We start from the raw sequence: 19226 nt of genomic DNA on the forward strand, positions 1-19226 counted from the left end.
TTTTATTTAGTACTGTATTAAAAATTGCAGGTAATGGACTCCTCGTGGTGTTTGCCAGCCTTATGTATTCCCCGGCAGCTTATATAGCCATATCAACACAAGGCTGGCTTCCTCTCAGCAGTGGTTTTTGTACAAGCTTAAGCTTGTGGCACTAGCTAGCTAGAAAGACACACACGTTTTGATTGTTTTCTTCTTATTGTATCACTTTCTCGCCATATTTGTATTGCTTTATATAACTCTCGATGAATTTTTGACTCCTTCCAATAACATCGCGTCGACAAGAGTTCTTCCAGAACGTCCACATAATACATCTCCATCTTTCTCTTACTCTGAAAAAACCAACATGTATAGAAAATACTTCGTTTCTATTTTCATGTGTAACAATTATATAAAGAAGTACAATTGTTACCATGATCATCTCTTTCAGTTGCGCAGGATGCCATGAGTTTTTTAGTTTATCCATCATAAAGCTTTGTCAATTCATATTTTCAAAGCATCATCCAAAGCCATCAGTTTTTATCTCTAATGTACAAAAGTGAATATAAAACACATTAATTAAAAAATAAGATCAGCCTATATACAATATATATTCATTGATCAGCTGCTCGCTTCGAGCATGTGACCGTTTCAATTAGAGTGAGTGGCGTCGTGCATTTTAGTAGAGTGAGACGCATCCGAGTTTTAATACACTATTCTCTGGAAATGACTTGCTAGGGTATGTCAGAATTTTCACTATATAAAAATGTAAATTACATTTATCTAAAAATACAGCCGTTTCCCGTATTAAAGCAAGCAGACGCTCCTTTTATTCTCATCTTAAAAGCAATACAGATGAATTCCACGCCCCAGAAGTCTAATGTACATGGAGGTTGGATGCATGCATGAATTCAAGTGGTGAAGAATATTCGTCAAGCTGGAGTTTGTCAGAGTTGTGTTGAATATTATTGTACAGTTGGACTTGGTTTTTAACTGTGTGTTTTTTTTGCGGGGAGTTTTTAACTGTGTGTTGACAGGGTAGGATTTGTGTCCTAATAGGACACTTTATTTTAGGCCTCTCATATATATCGGGGGTAGACCCACGATGTAACCTATGCCAACATAATAGCACATGCGCGCAGGGGGGAGCCGGCGGCATGTGTCGGCGCCCGGGCGGCCGAGGTGCGGTATTGTGACGGTGTCATGGGAAGGAGCGCCCATAGTTAACCCCGGGATGTAGCCATGATAGTGAACCTCGTTAACAAATCTCGGTGTCATGCTTGTGTGATTGCTTGATCCTCGATAGATCGACGGAGCGCCTCGAATTTATTCTAACAGTGTTTGTGGTATTATAATAGTATGTTTTTTGCTACATCGCACGACTGCTACAATGCGCGTCACGTTCTGTTACATCGCACGGCCGTCGTATTTTTTGCTACATACGACAACCAGAGTTATAAATTGCTACAACCGATGTCCCATCCGGCTACAAATGACATAGTGTTTTGCTACATCACATGACCATCGCATTTCTGCTATAATCCGTGTCACTCATCCCGCTTCAACCATCATCACAAATTGCTACAACCGGCCGCTCGGCGGTCTGCGATGGCTCAGCGGTGAGACAGTTTTTTTTAAAATTGATGCTCGAATTTTCTGTAACGGGGCGAGCAACTGTGAGGTGAGCCGCCGGACGAGCTGCGGCATCGGGCATGAGCAGCGGCAAGCATGCTGACGAGTTGTGGCCGTCGCCACCGAAGCTGCAACCGCATGGTGCAGCTGTTGCTTGGGCGAATCCGGTGACAAGGACGACGGGCGAGGGCTGCGACCGACGACTAGGACGGCTGGCAAGGGCGGCGACTACAGATGAAAAAATAGGCGATCAGATCAAATCATATATATCATTTCGTATATCATGGCAGCAAAAACACATTGTGGTGAACGCTCTCGGTTATGACGGTGTGCATTCCTTGCAGCAGGACTCAAACTGTGACGCCGTTGAGAGGAGGAGGGGGGGGGGCATGGAGGGAAGGAGATACGATGGTGAGAGGAAGGTGTGAGTTGAATGGCATGGTGTCTAGGGCAGGCGTCAGTGATACTCATTACGGGGAAAGATGGATGCGACGATACCGTCACGAGCAGAGCAGGCCGGAAAAATAAGATGTGACTACGAGCATTGTGCCATGTGGTAATACTTATAGAGTGAATATAGTATTTTTATGATGAGAATAAAAGGAGCGTCTGCTTGCTTTAATACGGGAAACAGTTGTTTTTTTAGATAAATGTAATTTACATTTTTACATAATGAAAAATCTGACATACCCTAGCAAGTCATTTCCGGAGAATCGTGTACTAAAATTGGGATGTGTCTCACTCTACTAAAATGCACGATGCCACTCACTCTGATTGAAACGGTTACATGCTCGAAGCGAGCAGCTGATCAATGAATATATATTGTATATGGGCTGATCTTATTTTTTTAATGAATGTGTTTTATATTCACTTTTGTATATTATAGATAAAAACTGATGGCTTTGGATGATGCTTTGAAAATGTGAATTGACAAAGCTTTATGATGGATAAACTGAAAAACTCATGGCATCCTGCGCAACTGAAAGAGATGATCATGGTAACGATTGTACTTCTTTATATAATTGTTACACATGATAATAGAAACGAAATATTTTCTGTACATGTTGGTTTTTTCAGAGTAAGAGAAAAATGGAGATGTATTATATGGACGTTCTGGAAGAACTCTTGTCCACGCGATGCTATTGGAAGGAGTCAAAAATTCATTGAGAGTTATATAAAGCAATACAAATACGGGCATTCAAGTAATATAGCTAGTTGTGAACGGAGAGGACCCTCATTTTGCCCATCATCAGGACCATGGACCCTGAGTAGTACGATGATCGACAAGGAAACCTGCAAGAATGTCTGGCCGTCGTCCTCGACATGCTCGGCACCGTCTGGCCGTCCCTCGTCACTGGCCGGCACGTCCACAAGGGCGAGGTGGACACGAACAACTCCTCCTTGTGCCTGCAATCCTGGAGCGGAATCGTGTTACTTTCTAGTCATATGGCGAGAAAGTGGTACAATAAGACGAAAACAATCAAAATGTGTGTGTCCCTCTAGCTAGCTAGTACCACAAGCTTAAGCTTTGTACAAAAACCACTTCTGAGAGGAAGCCAACCTTGTGTTGATATGGCTATATAAGCTGCTGGGGAATACATATGGCTGGCAAACAGCACGAGAAGTCCATTGCCTTGCAGTTGCACTTGGGTGTGTTGAGTTGTGATTGCGCTCAGGATGGGGTGGTTGCAACTACAAAAAAATCAAACAAAAAAGGAACCGATTTCATCGGAGTGACAACACTCCGTCCGACCCTGGTTGCGGGCACATTATATGTCCTGCGATTGCTTTTGGGTTTGCTGAGTTGTAGTTGCGCTCGTGTTAAGGCGGTTGCAACTAAAAAAACTAACAAAAAATGGAACTGATTTCATTGGCGCTGAAAACCCTCCGCCCCTACCCCCAGTTGTGGTCACATTATATGGCTTGCAGTTGCAGTTGGGCGTGTTGAGTTGTGATTGTGCCGGGACGGGGCGGTTGCAACTACAACAAAAAACCATAACAAAAAAATGGAACCGATTTCATCGGCGCCGACAAGCCTCCCCCCGACGTCCGGTTGCGCTTGGGTGTGATGAGTTGCGATTGCGCTCGGGTTGTGGCGGTTGCAAGTACAACAAAAAAACCTAACAAAAAAAGGAACCGATTTCATCGGCACCGACAGCCCTCCACCCGACCCCGGTTGCGGTAACACTATATGGCTTGCAGTTGTGCTTGGGTGTGTTGATTTGCGATTGCACTCATAGGTCAGTTGCAACTACAAAAAAAACCTAACAAAGAAGGAACCAATTTCATCGGCGCGGACAGCCCTCCGCCCGACCTCGGTTGCGGTCACATTATATGGCTTGCAGTTGCGCCTGGGGTGTGTTGAGTTGCGATTGCGCTCAGGATGGGGCGGTTGCAACTACAAAAGGACCTAACAAAAAATTGAATCGATTTCATCAGCGCCGACAACCCTCCGCCCCGACCCCTGGCTGCGGTCACATTATATGTCCCGCAGTCGCGCTTGGGTGTGTTGAGTTGCGATTGCGCTCGGAATGGGGAGGTTGCAACTACAACAAAAAACTAACAAAAAATGGAACTAATTTCATGGGCGTCGAGAACCCTCCCCCCAACGCCCGGTTGCGCTTGGGTATGCTGAGTTGTAGTTGCGCTCGTGTTGGGGCAGTTGCAACTAGGAAAAGACTAACTAAAAAATGGAACCGATTTCATTGGCGCCGACAACCCTCCGCCCCGACCCCCGGTTGCGGTCACATTATATGGCTTGAAGTTGCGCTTGGGTGTGTTGAGTTGTGATTGCGCTCGGGATGGGGTGGTTGCAACTACAAGGAAAAACCCTAACAAAAAAATGGAACCGATTTCATCGGCGCCGGCAACCCTCCGCCCAACCCCGGTTGCAGGCACATTATATGTCCCGCGGTTGTGCTTGGGTGTGCTGAGTTGCAGTTGCGCTCGTGTTGGGACGGTTGCAACTACAAAAAAACTCTAAGAAAAGAAAATGGAACCGGTTTCATCGGCACCGACAACCCTCCCCCCGACGCCTAGTTGCGCTTGGGTGTGCTGAGTTGCGATTGCGCTCAGGTTGAGGCGGTTGCAACTACAACAAAAAAACCTAACAAAAAAAGGAACCGATTTCATCGGCACCGATAGCCCTCCACCCGACCTCGGTTGCGGTCACATTATATGGCTTGCAGTTGCGCCTCGGGTGTGTTGACTTGCGATTGCCCTCGGGATGGGGCGGTTCCAATTACAAAAAAAACTAACAAAAAATGGAAGCAATTTTATCGATGCCGACAGCGCTCCGCCCCGACCCCCAGTTGCGGTCACATTATATGTCCTATAGTTGCGATTGGGTGTGTTGAGTTGCGGTTGCGCTTGGGATGGGTCGGTTGCTACTACAACAAGAAAAAAACTAACAAAAAATGGAACCGATTTCATCGGCGTCGACAACCCTCCTCCCGATGCCCGGTTGCGCTTGGGTGTGCTTAGTTGCGATTGCGCTGGGCCCCAACGAACTGCTGCAAGTCGGCCGCCAACATAACACACATAAGCATGGGGCATCCGTCCAGACATGTCGAACACCACTATTTTGCCCCAGGCACACGCAGAGCCGCGTTTCCAGTCATCACCTCCAATCAATGTCGTTGAGTGTCCCTTGAACACATCAACAACGTACCTATGGCCGTGTGCTTTAAACTTCAGGCCACTCATCTGGTTGATTCGGTTCCTTGCCGTGCATGGGATGTCAGGAAAAAAAGTCAAAAAAATTAGCGAAAAAGAAGAATCTTTCATAAAGGAAAATACATTGAAAAAAAACATCCAGAAAAAAGTGAGAAAAAAGGAGAAGAGATTACCGCAAAGTCTCCAGACCCGTCGTGAATGAAAATGCCAAACCTCTATTCATCGTCGTTCTCGAAGTACGAATGGCAATCTAGGCACAACATCCTGCATAGTATAAAACTCGCGTGTAAAAAATAAGAATCCACAATCAGTTTGCACAAATAAAAAAAAGACAAAAAAGAAAAAAATGATGGGTTATTTTGGAATGATAACGAAACTGTAAAAAATACAAAGCACAGACTGATGAAACTACACAACTCAAAAAGATAACAGCACATCGTCGTCCTCTGTTCATTGTTTAAACTATCCAATCATAAAATCATAATAGCACCTGATTTTGATCTATTGAAAGCAGAAAAAGAAAGAAAATATGCCATGGAGAACAAAGGAAACCCTAGTCTCTGTGTTGATTCAGTTAACAAAACATCCATGCCAAAAAGTACACCAAACAAAAACTGCGGCGTAACTGAAGAAAAATCTATATCAAGAATCAAAATCTAAAAAATGCATTTACATTCGCCATTTACAGTGAAAAACCAATGTAAAATATAATACTATAGAATGAAACAAACTGTTACTTGATTACGTTTGCTTGTTCGGTCAGTCCGTTTGCTTGTTCGGTCAGTATTAGTGTTTTTTCAGGGGAAATCCTTCATGGCTGTTTTGGTTCAGTCATCAAAAAAAGAAGTATTCGTGTGTTACAGAAGACAGGCAAACTCAAAAACAAAAATAGAACTGTAGAGTATTCCTTCACCTTGGTAACAGTTGTGTTAGATAAGATAGACTACTATAGAATGAAACAAATAGAACAAATGCAGTGCTAGATATATAATACATTGGTATTATTAAAAAGCATTAGCAAACACCTTGAACACTTTGAAATCGGTGTGTCCTAATACCAATAAAAAGTTTCATCAAACCAAAATCTGTCTGTCTGCTACCTTTACAAATGCTAGCTGGAACATTTTCATAGTCACTTCAGAACAACATATTCCAACCGAGCTACCTAAACCATCTCGTGACAGTATGAATGCATGGTGAAATTACTGTGTATACAAACGACCCCGACAACCGCAAGAGCAGGAAACATAGTCCAGTTATAGCAGGAAAAGAGGGGTTCACATTTTTGCTATCAAAATCCTCAGCGCCTGAAAGATTAGGCAGAGGGAAACGGTGAGGCTGCGCGAGACAAAACAGAAAAATCTGTGTTGGAAAATCATACTCTGCATATTCATCTCCATCCAAAAAGATAAAACACACAAAAAACCTGTGTTGGAAAATCATACTCTGCACATTCATCTTCATCGAAAAAGAAAAAACACACAAAAAACCTGTGTTGGGAACATGTTTTCTATTTCACGCCCATTTCCAACACATCTACTATATCTAAATAGGAGCCCTCACTACTTGAATTTTCTTAACATGCAGCTCATCCACATCAGCCTGCCACATCACACTTCTTCACCCACCCAGCCATAAGACATGCAGCCTTCCATAAATATGGCGGGCAAGAAAAATCCCTAGACTCTGCATGCATGCATGCGTCCATCTAACACGCCCCAATAAAAGGTAGTAGTACTACTGATCCGTGCAATTGCTCCGCGCATACCATCAATATAGGATGACAAATACATCTCGCGAAGGCTGGTCATAGTGGGAGTAACATAGGTAGTAACATAGACGCCACATAAGTAAAAATAATGATGTGGTAAGTAGTTAATGAGGAGAGAGGCAAATAAAGTAACATAATATGTTACCATCACATAGTGCTTCCCAATGCAAAATGAGTCTACAAAGTAATAAATGAAGACATCTATGTTACCACACCTATGACACTACCCACTATGAATGCAATAGCATAGATCAGTCACATATGCATGTTACTAGTCTAAGTTACTCTCCACTATGACTAGCCTAACATGGGAGGAGAAGAAGAAAACTGCTTTGATTATGATGGAAATTAATAGGAGGACCACTAGGTTCTTTGGTCTCCTTAACGAATAAATCTCCATTCGTTCCTAAAAAAAATCCTCACCGATTCTTCTCATATTCCCTCTATCTCTGCCTCTCTCTTCGTACTACGCCTCCAGCGGCGGCCTTTCAAGGGTCATCGCCGGCGGAGACCCGTGCATACTTGATTGTTTGCCCAAATGATTTGTTCAGATTCCACAGCGAGCGTCGCCACCGCCTTGAACACGATGACTCACACCTTCCGGCTGGTCCGGTCTCCGATGGGCACTACTCCCTCTGCAAGTCGCTGACCCTGGTCGAGATCTTCTAGCTATCGTGGTGGTGCTTACGGATCAGTATGTGGTCGTCGAGCGATGTCCTGCACTATGCGATGCGGCCTCCACGCCGCGGACGCCAGCGCTGGGTTCGCTCATGCGCGGATGGGCCGCACCGGGCGCGAGTGCCACGGCCAGTGCCTGGAGGAAGGGTGAGTATGCCTAAGGGAGGGATGGGGGGCACTCCCGCCGCTACAGCTTGGATACATCATGATGGTTTTTCTGTCTTGATTTTCTAGAAAAGGAGCAAAAGAATCGGGACAAAGGATTAAACTGGGACATATCCACAAGTATCCAAGACGCATCCAACATGTATCCAGATTTTCTTTTCCTTCATTCTTAATGTCAATTCTTCAGATACCTGTTTAGATACGGTATCAAATATGGATACATATTCTCAGTTTGTAGAAACATGTATCCTGCAGGTGTACGATCGACCTGTGTATGGAAGCACTGAACAACTGTGTATGGAAGTGTCACACAGCATGCTGCTAACTTTTTAGTCCTCTTCGAGGACATATTCTATTTTGTCATAGTAGTTTCCTCTTATAAACACAAGAATTTTCCATTGATTCTACAAACTGAGAGGCCTATTATATTTGTTTTGAACCTCATCCTCATGTCCACTAAGAAGGAAGCCAAATTTCAGCGCTAACCCATGTTTATTTCTCAATTTTCTTATTGTAGGATCCAGCTACCGCCGGCCATGCAAAGCAAATCGGTAGGATAAGATATACCTTCAAATATACTAATTCATTTTATTTCTTTGTTTTACTATTTTTAGATGTCCAATAAGTCATGTTGTCATATAGCAATCCAGTTTTTACTGTATTCCTGTAGCCTTTCCCTACTTACTAACTTACTTTATGCATAACCTATTTTGTGCAGGTATGGTATTAGAACCAAGGGATTCACATTGCGCATGCTTTGGGCTCTTGCCAACCATCTGCCACTTTTAGCTCATATGTTATGCAGTTACTCAAAGCGTGGGTCACATGTGTTGTATATTAATTTTTTTCCTATAGCCTTTATACCATCAGAGCTATATTTCATATGCTACAATTTTCCGAAGCATTCATTTTTAGTGAGTGTGATTTAGATTACTCTTTTCTTTATCAACTGATTCTTCTTTTTCATGAATCCCCTATGATGCCTTTTGTATTTGTAGACAAGTCGTTAGGTAACAGTTTCGGCTGGCTAATTATTGGCTAGTTTTCCTCCATTATACTCGGTTAAATACGTTGCTCTTTCCTTATTCTCTTATTGTAAGTCATTGGTATGGGCTGTTCTACTACCCTCCTCACCGTGAGTCACAAAGACACTCTTCAAAGCCTCCGAATGAACTATTGTTGTATGCTGCAATTTCAGTAGTTTGATGAGCTTGGAAATGAGAAGATGGATCATTGTTTACTTTCTTCCACTCAAATGTCTCCTTCAAATAAATATAACACATTACACATTTCTATTTTTTTCATATCTCTTTAAATCATTGCTGAATTTACCGCTGCAACGCGCGGGGTATAGACTAGTATCCTACAGTTACTCCACCCCCACTTCTCCTATTTGGCTGACCCCCCCCCCCCCCCAAATACGTGCGATGATCCACATACAAAACTACAGCCACCCACATCTCCGATTCGAAGCTGCCAAAATCATATACTGTTCCTACGGATCTGGCCAGAAACAAAAAAGAACAGCCCTAAAAGAAAAACCTAGAAAATATCTACAAATGGCAAAGAAAAAATTGGAGGACCAACAGAACGGCCGGATTCTTACTTCGAAAAATGCCGCCGCCGCCGATCTCCCGCATAGGTAGACGCCGCCGTCGCCGAACTCCCACAACGGGCTATCCCCGAGTCTCAGCTGCCACCAACAAGACACGAAGAGAAATGAAAAGAGGGGGCGATAATACACGGGCTTCCTATATCCAACGCAAGTGGGCTTCATCAGCAAAAAATGAAAAACAAGCGCGCGACAAAAAAGAAAACAGGCCATGAGCGGGACAATAGATGGGCCGTGCCTCCCGTCGTTACGAAGCTCTCCAGGACGAAAACGCGAATCGTGGCGTGGCTCAATTGGACGGTCAGAAAAGTGAATGAGGCCAATCTGATTCTCAGCTGAATGAGTTTTAGCAAATCCGATTTTTTAATACAGTACTAAATAAAAATGTTGAGTCTCTCTTGGACTCGTCGCGGCGACGTGGAGGCACCACCCACCCCATCCCCAACCTGGGGTGGCTGCTCCCTCCATGGCCTCGATATTGAGGTGGTGAGAGAGAAGGAAACTGTCCCTGGCGGCAACGGCAGCGGGCTAGATGCAATCCCTTCGTATTTCTAGGGCGCCCGGCTGGGGAAGCGGCAAGATGGAGGCTTCCCCAACTTGGGGTGGCTTCTCTCTCCATGGCCTCGATATTGAGATGGTGAGGGAGAAGGACACTGTCCCTAGCGGCAACAGCAGCAGGCTAGTTGCAATCCCTTCGTATTTTTGGGGCGCCCGGCTGGCGAAGCGGCAAGATGGAGGCTTCCCCTTGTACACGGGCTACTCGGCTGCGAGGGCCTTGGTCGGAAAGGGGGCAGGGGGCATGGCGGATCTTAGAAGGCTGTCCCGCGAGGGGGAAGACTTGCTGGCGGAGATGTTTGCTAGCATTAGCATTGATGGATGAGGTGACGCGGCGCGGCCCAGGTTGGTGCAACTGCGACTGTCGCCGCAGCTGGCACTGTGGAAAAGCACGCAGCATGCAATCGGCAACGTGCTGCCCACTAAGGGCGATGGGCTGGTCCAAACCACGCCGCAAGTTCTCGCCTTGCTGGGCGCCGCTGATTGGCTTGAGGCGATGACAACAACCAACGCCCTATGCGAACCTACTGATTTTGGGGCCTCCGACGTGCGCACCCTCTTCTCCAACTACACGGGCTCGCCGACGCCCGCTCGCTACGAACCCCTAGTGGCCGGCAGGGGCGTGAGGCTGTCGTCATCGGCACGTCCTACATCCAAGCCAAGATCGCGCTGGAGGCGACGCACAGGACGCTCCTCAAGGACCGGTCGGGGCAGATGGACCGCCACGCCGCCCAGGTCATGTCCATGTGCGAGAGCAACATCCTAGGCATGGGGGTCGAGGGCATAGCCCGGGGCTTCGATGTTGGCGCCATCACGAGCGACCTCGTCTTCAGCTCGCCCGCCACCGATGTTATCGATGTGGGCAGCGACCTGGTAAACTCCGAGGTCATGAACTCGTTCCTCAACGTGGCCAACATCGCCGCCTCGGGCGTGGTGAGCGAGCCAGCGCTATGGGCCATCTACAACGCCTATGCTGCCACGGGAGCTCAAATGTACACCTAGAGGTGGCACGAGCCTGTGGCCCGGATGTGCATCACCTTGTATACTTGGCACCTGCACAACGACAGGCACATGTTCCTCCGCCGGGCCCTCCTAGGATGGCCCAAGGCCCGCAAGTAATTTGTGACAGAGGGAGTACTACTACTATTTACTCCCTCATTACATAGTTTTAAAATTTGTTTTTATTAGAAGAAGACCATTGACCAATCTTACTGGAAAAATATAGAAACATTTATGACTCCAAATTAGTATCAGTAAATCCATTTTTAAAAGTAATTTCATGATATACTAAGTTTGATACTCCCTCCGACCCAAGTTAAAACTCAGATTTGTCTAGGTACGGATGTATCTAGTCACAAAGCAGAAGTATATACATTCGTATCAAGACAAATCTGATTCAATTAATTTGAGTCGGAGAAAATATCATATATACATATATATTGCTAATCTAAAAAATGATCTAATTCAAAAGCAGAAGTATCCTTTTTCGTGGATGGAGAGAGTAGTTGATAAGCTTTTGCGTGCATCAGTAGATGATGTATTCTGGTGACACATTTATAGATGATGTAACCATGTCACCCACTGGCACTAGGTTTAAGATGGACCACCTATAGCCCGCTTGAGCGATGCATGTTTCGGCTGTGCATATCCACTTGACCTCGCTCCAGCAATTGCGGATCCTGGATAGTAACACTTGTGGTCACCACTGGGAATAGGATTCCGATTTGGGCGTTCCACCGGACCTATGTTAGACCACTTATAGTGGGAGTACCTTAGATATTAACATTACACACCGAATATAAGTTTGCTTATGTGACAACTGTTAGTGAGAAGAGATGTGTTTATTAGAGTTGTGTCGAATATTATTGTACAAGGTAGATTACAGTTGGACTTGGTTTTGAACTGTGTGTTGACAGGGTAGGAGTTGTGTCCTAATATGACACTTGTATCCTAGGCCTCTCATATATATTGAGGGTAGACACACGATGTAACCTATGCTAACATAATAGCACAGGCGCGCATGGGGAGCCGGCGGTGTGTGCCGGTGCCCGGGCGGCCAAGGTGCGGTATTGTGACGGTGTCATGGGGTGGAGCGCCCGTAGTCAACCCCGGTGATGTATCCATGATGGTGAACCTCGTTAAAAAATCTCGGTGTCATGCTTGTGTGATTACTTGATCCTCGGTAGATCGACGGAGTGCCTCGGATTTATTCTAACAAGGCTCCAGCTTGCCATGCATTCACGCCGTAGCCCCTCCATCAGCACAGAGTGAAGTCGTCCATCAGACTCCAGCTCCATCTTCAACATGACTCCATGTAGCTGCGGTTATGATCGGCAATGTGCACGTATGGTTGATGATGGGAAGTTATTATACCAAACAAGCACAAACAAATGAGGAAAACTACAACCACAATACTAGCTTATCCGGTTTTGAAAACATTGCAGTAGGTTCCCTGAACCGGTTTTTGTTTTTCCTGATTCGGTTTTCTTTTTTTCCTTTTAGTTTTCTGTTTTTCCAGTTTATTTTATTTCATTTTTAGCAAAATGTTCAAAAATTTGAAAATTTTCATGCTTTTAAAAAAGCATCAAAATTGAAAAAAAGGTTGTGCTGTCAAATTTTGTTCATAAATTCCAATAATGTTCGCGTATTGAATTTTTTTGATTTTTCAATTTTATTTTATTTCAAATAATGTTCAAAATTACAAAAAAGGTCTTGCTTATAGAAATTGATCAATATTTCAAAAAAACACGTGTTTAATATTTTGTTCATAAATTAAAAAGAAATTGCTCGCGTATTAAAAAATGTTTTCGGATATTGTCTGAGGATTTACAAAAATGTTGCCATTTCAAATAATTGTTCGGTAATTTTAAAAAATCTTCATGTTTCAATTTTTCTCAAGTTTCATAAAATGTTCCCATTTCAAAATATGTTCACAATTTTTAGAAAAATGTTCGTGTTTTCAAGTTTTGATCGGGAGTTTAGAAAATGTTTGTGTTTGGCCATATTTTTTAAATTTCAAAAAAAAAATCCCATTTTCAAAAAAAGTGTTCTTGTTTTCGGAAATGTTTCAGGTTTTTTAAAACAGTTTGCAAATTTGAAATTTTTTATCATTTCATAAAACACCGAGTGGGTTCGTTCTTAAAGACTGACGTGGCTGACTTATCAGTAACTCTCGCATCGTGTGTAGCACAATATCCGTAGTTCGATTCTCTTTGTGGTCGATTTTTTTGGGGCTATAGTACAAGTTCGGTGGCGTTCATGAAAGTTCAATGGCGTTTATGGGCCGGCCCAGTCAGAGACCTTCCTGTACGAAATAAAGATAGTTTGCCGCAGAGAGCGGCATATAGGAGGTCCCCGTTAGGTTCCTAATGTAGCTTATGACCTAGTAGTAAGGACAGTGCTAGAGTCTGCGTGGGTCTGGTTCCCAGAGAGTTTTTTATTTCTTCCGTTTTAAAATTGGATTCTGAGAAAAATTCACAAATTCAACAAAATTTTAACGAATATGTAAAAAAATCATGAATTTCAATTTTTCTATGAAAAATATATTTCATGAACTCAATTTTTTTCATGCAATTTAGAAAATTATGTAATTTTTTTAAAATGCTTGCGAATTAAGAAAAAACATGAATTCAAAATAGTTCATGACTTTGTATAATATGTATAGATTTTCATAATGTTCACATACTCAAAGTTCATAAATTCAAATAATACTTGCAAATTTTAATAGAATTCACAAATTTTAAAAAGAGTTGTTGAAATTTCAAAAATCAGGATTTGATTTTTTTCTCACAAATTTTTTAAAAATCTTTTAAGATTTTAAAATTTTAAATTAAAACTAAAGTATGAAAAATCTGCAAATGAAATGATAAAAAATAGAAATACCCGCAGGAAAAAATAGAAGAAATATCGTTCCTAAAGCTTCCCAAAAACTATTGGGAAGCTCCCGCCAACTTCTAAAACCACTCCAGGAGCGATCGCTAACAGCGTGTTAGTGCTGGGCCGGCGCATCTAGTGAAGTTATGAGTGGAGAACTGATTTTGGGAAGTTTTCAGAAGCTTTGTTTCGTTTGTTTTCTTTTGGTTCTTTATTTTTTAGTTCCTTCTTAATCAATTTTTGTTGCATTTAGCATTTTTGCTTCTCCTTTTTTACATTTCCTTTTTAATCCTTGTTTTTTCAAATTCATGAATTTACTTTAATTCACTAACATGTTCTGATTCAGGATCATTTTTTGGGAATTTTGTGAACAATTGACAAACATTTTTCAAAATAAACATTTTTTAATTAATGAACATTTCTCCCAATTCATGTTTAGTGATCAATAAAGTAGTTGCTAAAAATCATAATAAATAAAGTCGGATTGTTGTATTCAAAAAGTAACAGTTCATTCGCTAAAAAATTATAATGGCCCAAAGTTTTTCGAATAATCATGGTAATAATATCAAAAATCTACTCCAAACTGCAAAAACAGCTTATATTTAGTTACAAAGGGAGTACCAAACTACATTTTTTAGAATAAAAAATAAATCTACAATTTATCTTTCAGTTAAACAATTTCTTGAAGTTAAATATTACATATTGTTTTGCAACATCATCTCAATCTAGTGCATCCATCGTAAGGCGTGCCATGTTTTCCCAAGTCTCTTGGATCTAGGCTTACTCTCTTTTTTAAATAGATCTGGGCTTACTACACTAGTAGAAAAATGGCCTAATGTTCAGCTCATTAGTTCTGGTTTGTATTTGAGCCGGCATTAATGTGACCATTAGTGCCGGTTCCAATAGCTAGACGGGCCGCTCTCATTAGTATCGGTTCGTGGCGAACCTTTAGCACCGGTTCGTGCCACGAACCGGTGCTAAAGAGAGTGGTGGCAGGATGTTGTCAGTCTGGGGCCCCTCCAACACCTTTAGTACCGGTTTGTGCCACGAACCGGTACTAAAGATCGTCCTATATAAACCCTTCGTCCACCCGCGATCGAGCTCGCTTTATTTTTCCCCTTTCCCCTCTCCTCACTGTTCTTCCCCTCTTCCTCAAGCTCATCACACATTTTGCCCAATTTTTGTCAAGATGTGAAGGCCCCCATCCATTCAAATGATCACAAAGGTAAGCAACTTTGTCCTTTCCATCTCTCATTGCTAGATTAGTTCTTGCAATGCTTTATATAGTGATTAATTTGTGGGTTTTAGTAATTTGGGAGGAATTATATGTGGTAGTTTATTTGATTTATATGCAACTTGAGCTCAAAATTACTGTTAGTTTGCATATGTAGGTGTGGTTTACTTAGTGCCTTCCCATCTCCGTCCTAACCACCGTCGATCGTCCGCACCGTCCCGTCGCCCACACCACCTTGTGGTGAGCCTCTTGTTCTTATCTTTTTTATATAAAAAAAAATCATGTTTGTGTGATGTAGATATATAGTTCCTTGTATAATTATCTTACCCGTACGTTGTTTGTTATTCATAGTGCCATGGTTTTGATATCCGTCCCAGTTGGCCCTCGCCCGGGTTATGATTCGGATGTGGTATATTCTCTTTTACAACTATTTGTTGCATTTCGTATTTATGACAAATTATGCCCATCAAGTTGACATAGATATTTTTATCTAGGAGGTATGTGAACCGGAAATTCCAACCGACCCTATTGTCGAGAGGTTAAATTTAGTTGAAAGAGAAAATGAGTATTTGAAAGAAAAATTGAAAAGAATTGAGGTGGAGAAGATAGAATTGGAGTTGCATGTTGACGATGTCGTCGATGATCACAAGATCAAGATGGAGAAAACGCGCTTGAAGATTAGAAAGATTAGAAAATATGCCATTGATAGTGAGGCTTGGTATCATTATGTTGTTGGATCAATTGTTACCTTAGTTGCGATCTTCATCGCATTTGTTGTTGCATTTAAATGCTTTAGCTAGAGAGTTATTTGTATGTTTGTTTTATGAGAATAAATGTTGTATGAACTTTATGTATGAACTTGTATTAATTTGGTCTATTCGGTGCTGTGTAATGAAGATGAGCCGATAATGGATGTACGATGACCGATGCTCTCCCAGTTCGCAGATAGTGTGCATACTTTTCTCCTTGCGGCTAAGGCAAACAAGCGGGCGGATGGTTTTATGCCTTGTCCATGTGCTGGCTATAAGAATGATCACACTTACTTTAACTCAAGAACCATTCATGTCCACCTGTTTGAGTCCGGTTTCATGCCCCACTATAATGTTTGAACTAAGCACGGAGAAAGAGGGGTTATGATGGAAGACAGATCGACCGACTTTTAGGTGTAATCTAAACTTGCACAATTTTTTGGTAAGGTGGAATTTTAGGATAAACATGTACAATTGAATATGGGAGATAAACATATTTGTTGCCTAGTCTTTTGGGATAAGCTCTATCTCTCCAAACCTCCCTGTAATCTCTCTAGATGTTGTAATCACACATATATAATCAACACGAAGACATGCGTCTCATCTATTTTTGTGTGTGTGTGCGTGTGTGTGTGTGGGGGGGGGAGGGGGGTCATCGATTTTACGTTGATGACTAGAAACACTTATAATCTCATTCACTCGTTCGAAATCCAAGGCTATGCGGCAGTCCGCCAGAAATTGCCATGTCCGAGGTGCCCTGAAAGTAGATTTCACGCTAAAAAATGATTTTTCATGAAATGGAAAAAAGGTGAATGTCCACGTGTCATCCGAAGATTACAAGAAAAATTAACTTAGGGCGAATTGAAAAACAGCCGACAGTCCCAAAGAAGACATGAAAAGGAAAATACGCGGGACCATGTTTAGAGTGGGCCAAATATAAGATTTAGACCACAAGTAGGATATATACGTCATGGTCATGTCGTTGTCTCCTATTCCTTCTTAAGAAGGTGCAAAACCCACGGTTGGTTGGCAATCGATGCACACTTCAACTTGATGACAAAGAAATCAGTCAAGAGTGAGCTTTGATTTTTTTTTAATGGCTGCATGCATCACTGATGCAAAGGCCGGGGGCTATCCTTCTTTTCAAACAAAAAGAAGAGAAAGACACGAGCTGCTTAATTAATTAATTTCCTCTATTATCCGGCTGGCTCTATTATTACAGTTCCATATGGATATTTATACAAAAGAAAATAGATGGTGTTTGAGGATAGTCGTGAGGAGGAGATGAAACATATCATTTCTGAGATTTGCTTCTTGGCCGATCGACACTAAGAGGACACCAATGTCGACCGCATGTAAATTAAATAGGAGTAGATGCATGTATATAAAATGTAAGTAACATACATACATGCATACATACATATTTTGAGTTTGGGATGAATGAAATGGAAAAAAAGTGGAATGTCCACTTGTCATCGAATGATTGGAAAGAAAAGGGATTCCAAAAGAAGAAAGAAAATAGAGCACGTAGATATATAGACTTGAAAAGGAAAACATGCATGCATGCAGAATTAACCACGTTCGAATCGATCACAGCAGCAGGCCTGCCGGCCGAATATAATTAAGAATTTAAGATGGATGCATGTAGACAGCCTATTCCGCCCGATCGAGCTTGCCTATCAACTCGCCCCCGTCCAGGATGCTGCCAAACATGGCGGCCTCAAACAGATAGTTCACCTGCCACGCATGGTGGCTTGCATGGGCGACGAGCCAGACCATTTCGTCGATGAGGCCCTTGGAGAAGAGCTGGACCATTTGCAGGCGTGAGGATTCAATGAGGTGTTTCTCACGCTGCTCGTCCACCTCGCCCGTCCGGACGTACTCCAGCGGACCGGTGACAATGGACGACCAAAGGGCGGCGAGCAGGTGGTCTTGGTCTCCTTTTACTTTGAGGAAGCGCCGGACGTGGTCGCAGGTTTCTTCCCCATTGCAGGCGTACTCAGGGTCAAGGGGCCTGCTGAAACCGGTGGTGCAAAAGTCGGTGTTGAAGACCTCGTCGAAGTCAGCCTCGCACTGGGGCCGCGCCGGGGACTTGCGGGCCTTGGGCCATCCTAGGAGGGCGCGGCGGAGGAACATGTGCCGGTCGTTGTGCAGGTGCCAAGTATACAAGGTGATGCACACCTGAGCCACGGGCTCGTGCCACCTCTGGGTGTACATCCGAGCTCCCGTGGCAGCGTAGCCGTCGTAGATGGCCCGCAACGCTGGCTCGCTCACCACGCCTGAGGCGGCGATGTCGGCCACGTTGAGGAACGAGTTCATGACCTCGGAGTTTACCAGGTCGCTGCCCACATCGATGACATCGGTGCCGGGCGAGCTGAAGACGAGGTCGCTTGTGACGGCGCCAACATCGAAGCCCCGGGCTATGGCCTCGACCCCCATGCCTAGGATGCTGCTCTCGCAAAGCGACATAACCTGGGCGGCGTGGCGGTCCATCCGCCCCGACCGGTCCTTGAGGAGCGTCCTGTGCGCCGCCTCCAGCGTGATCTTGGCTCGGATGTAGGACGCGCCGATGGCGACAGCCTCGCGTCGCTGCCGGCCACCAGGGGTTCGTAGCGAGCGGGTGTCGGCGAGCCCGTCGCGTAGGAGGCGGCTGAAGGAGGGGAACACCTACCCGTGCTCATAGTAAAATGCCATGTCCACCACGTAGTTGGAGAAGAGGGTGCGCATGTCGAAGGCCCCAATCAGCAGGTTCGCCATGCTGCTGCCAGATAGGGCGTTGGCTGTTGTCATCGCCTCAGGCCAGTCGGTGGCGCCCAGCAAGGCGAGAACTTGCGGCGTGGCTTGGACCAGCCCGGCGCCCTTAGTGGGCAGCACGTTGCCGATTGCATGCTGCGAGCTTTTCCACAGCGCCAGCTCCGGCGATAGTCGCAGTTGCACCACCCTGGGCCGCGCCGCGTCACCTCCGCCATCAATGCTAATGCTAGCAAACATCTCCGCCAGCAAGTCTTCCACCTCGCGAGACAGCCTTCTCAAATCCGCCATGCCCCCCGCCCCCTTGCCGACCAAGGCCCTCGCCGCCGAGTAGCCTGGGTACAAGGGGAAGCCTCCATCTTGCCGCTTCGCCAGCCGGGTGCCCCAGAAATACGAAGGGATTGCAACTAGCCCGCTGCCGTTGCCGCCAGGGACAATGTTCTTCTCCCTCACCACCTCAATATCGAGGCCATGGAGAGAGCAGCCACCCCAGGTTGGGGTTGGGGTGGGTGGTGCCTCCACGTCGCCGCGACGAGTCCAAGCGAGACTCAACAT

The 19226-nt window shown here is 44.2% G+C and overlaps 2 pseudogenes; one reads left to right on the plus strand and one right to left on the minus strand.

Moving 5' to 3' along the window:
- The first annotated feature begins 10089 nt into the window (after window positions 1-10089).
- On the plus strand, window positions 10090-11183 carry LOC125526797 (uncharacterized; annotated as a pseudogene).
- Window positions 11184-17573: 6390 nt separating this feature from the next.
- LOC147987759 (uncharacterized) lies at window positions 17574-19226 on the minus strand (annotated as a pseudogene).

This window comes from Triticum urartu, chromosome 2A (genome assembly GCF_056163025.1).
Source record: "Triticum urartu cultivar PI428250 chromosome 2A, HENAU_Tu73, whole genome shotgun sequence".
Taxonomy (NCBI): Eukaryota; Viridiplantae; Streptophyta; class Magnoliopsida; order Poales; family Poaceae; genus Triticum; species Triticum urartu.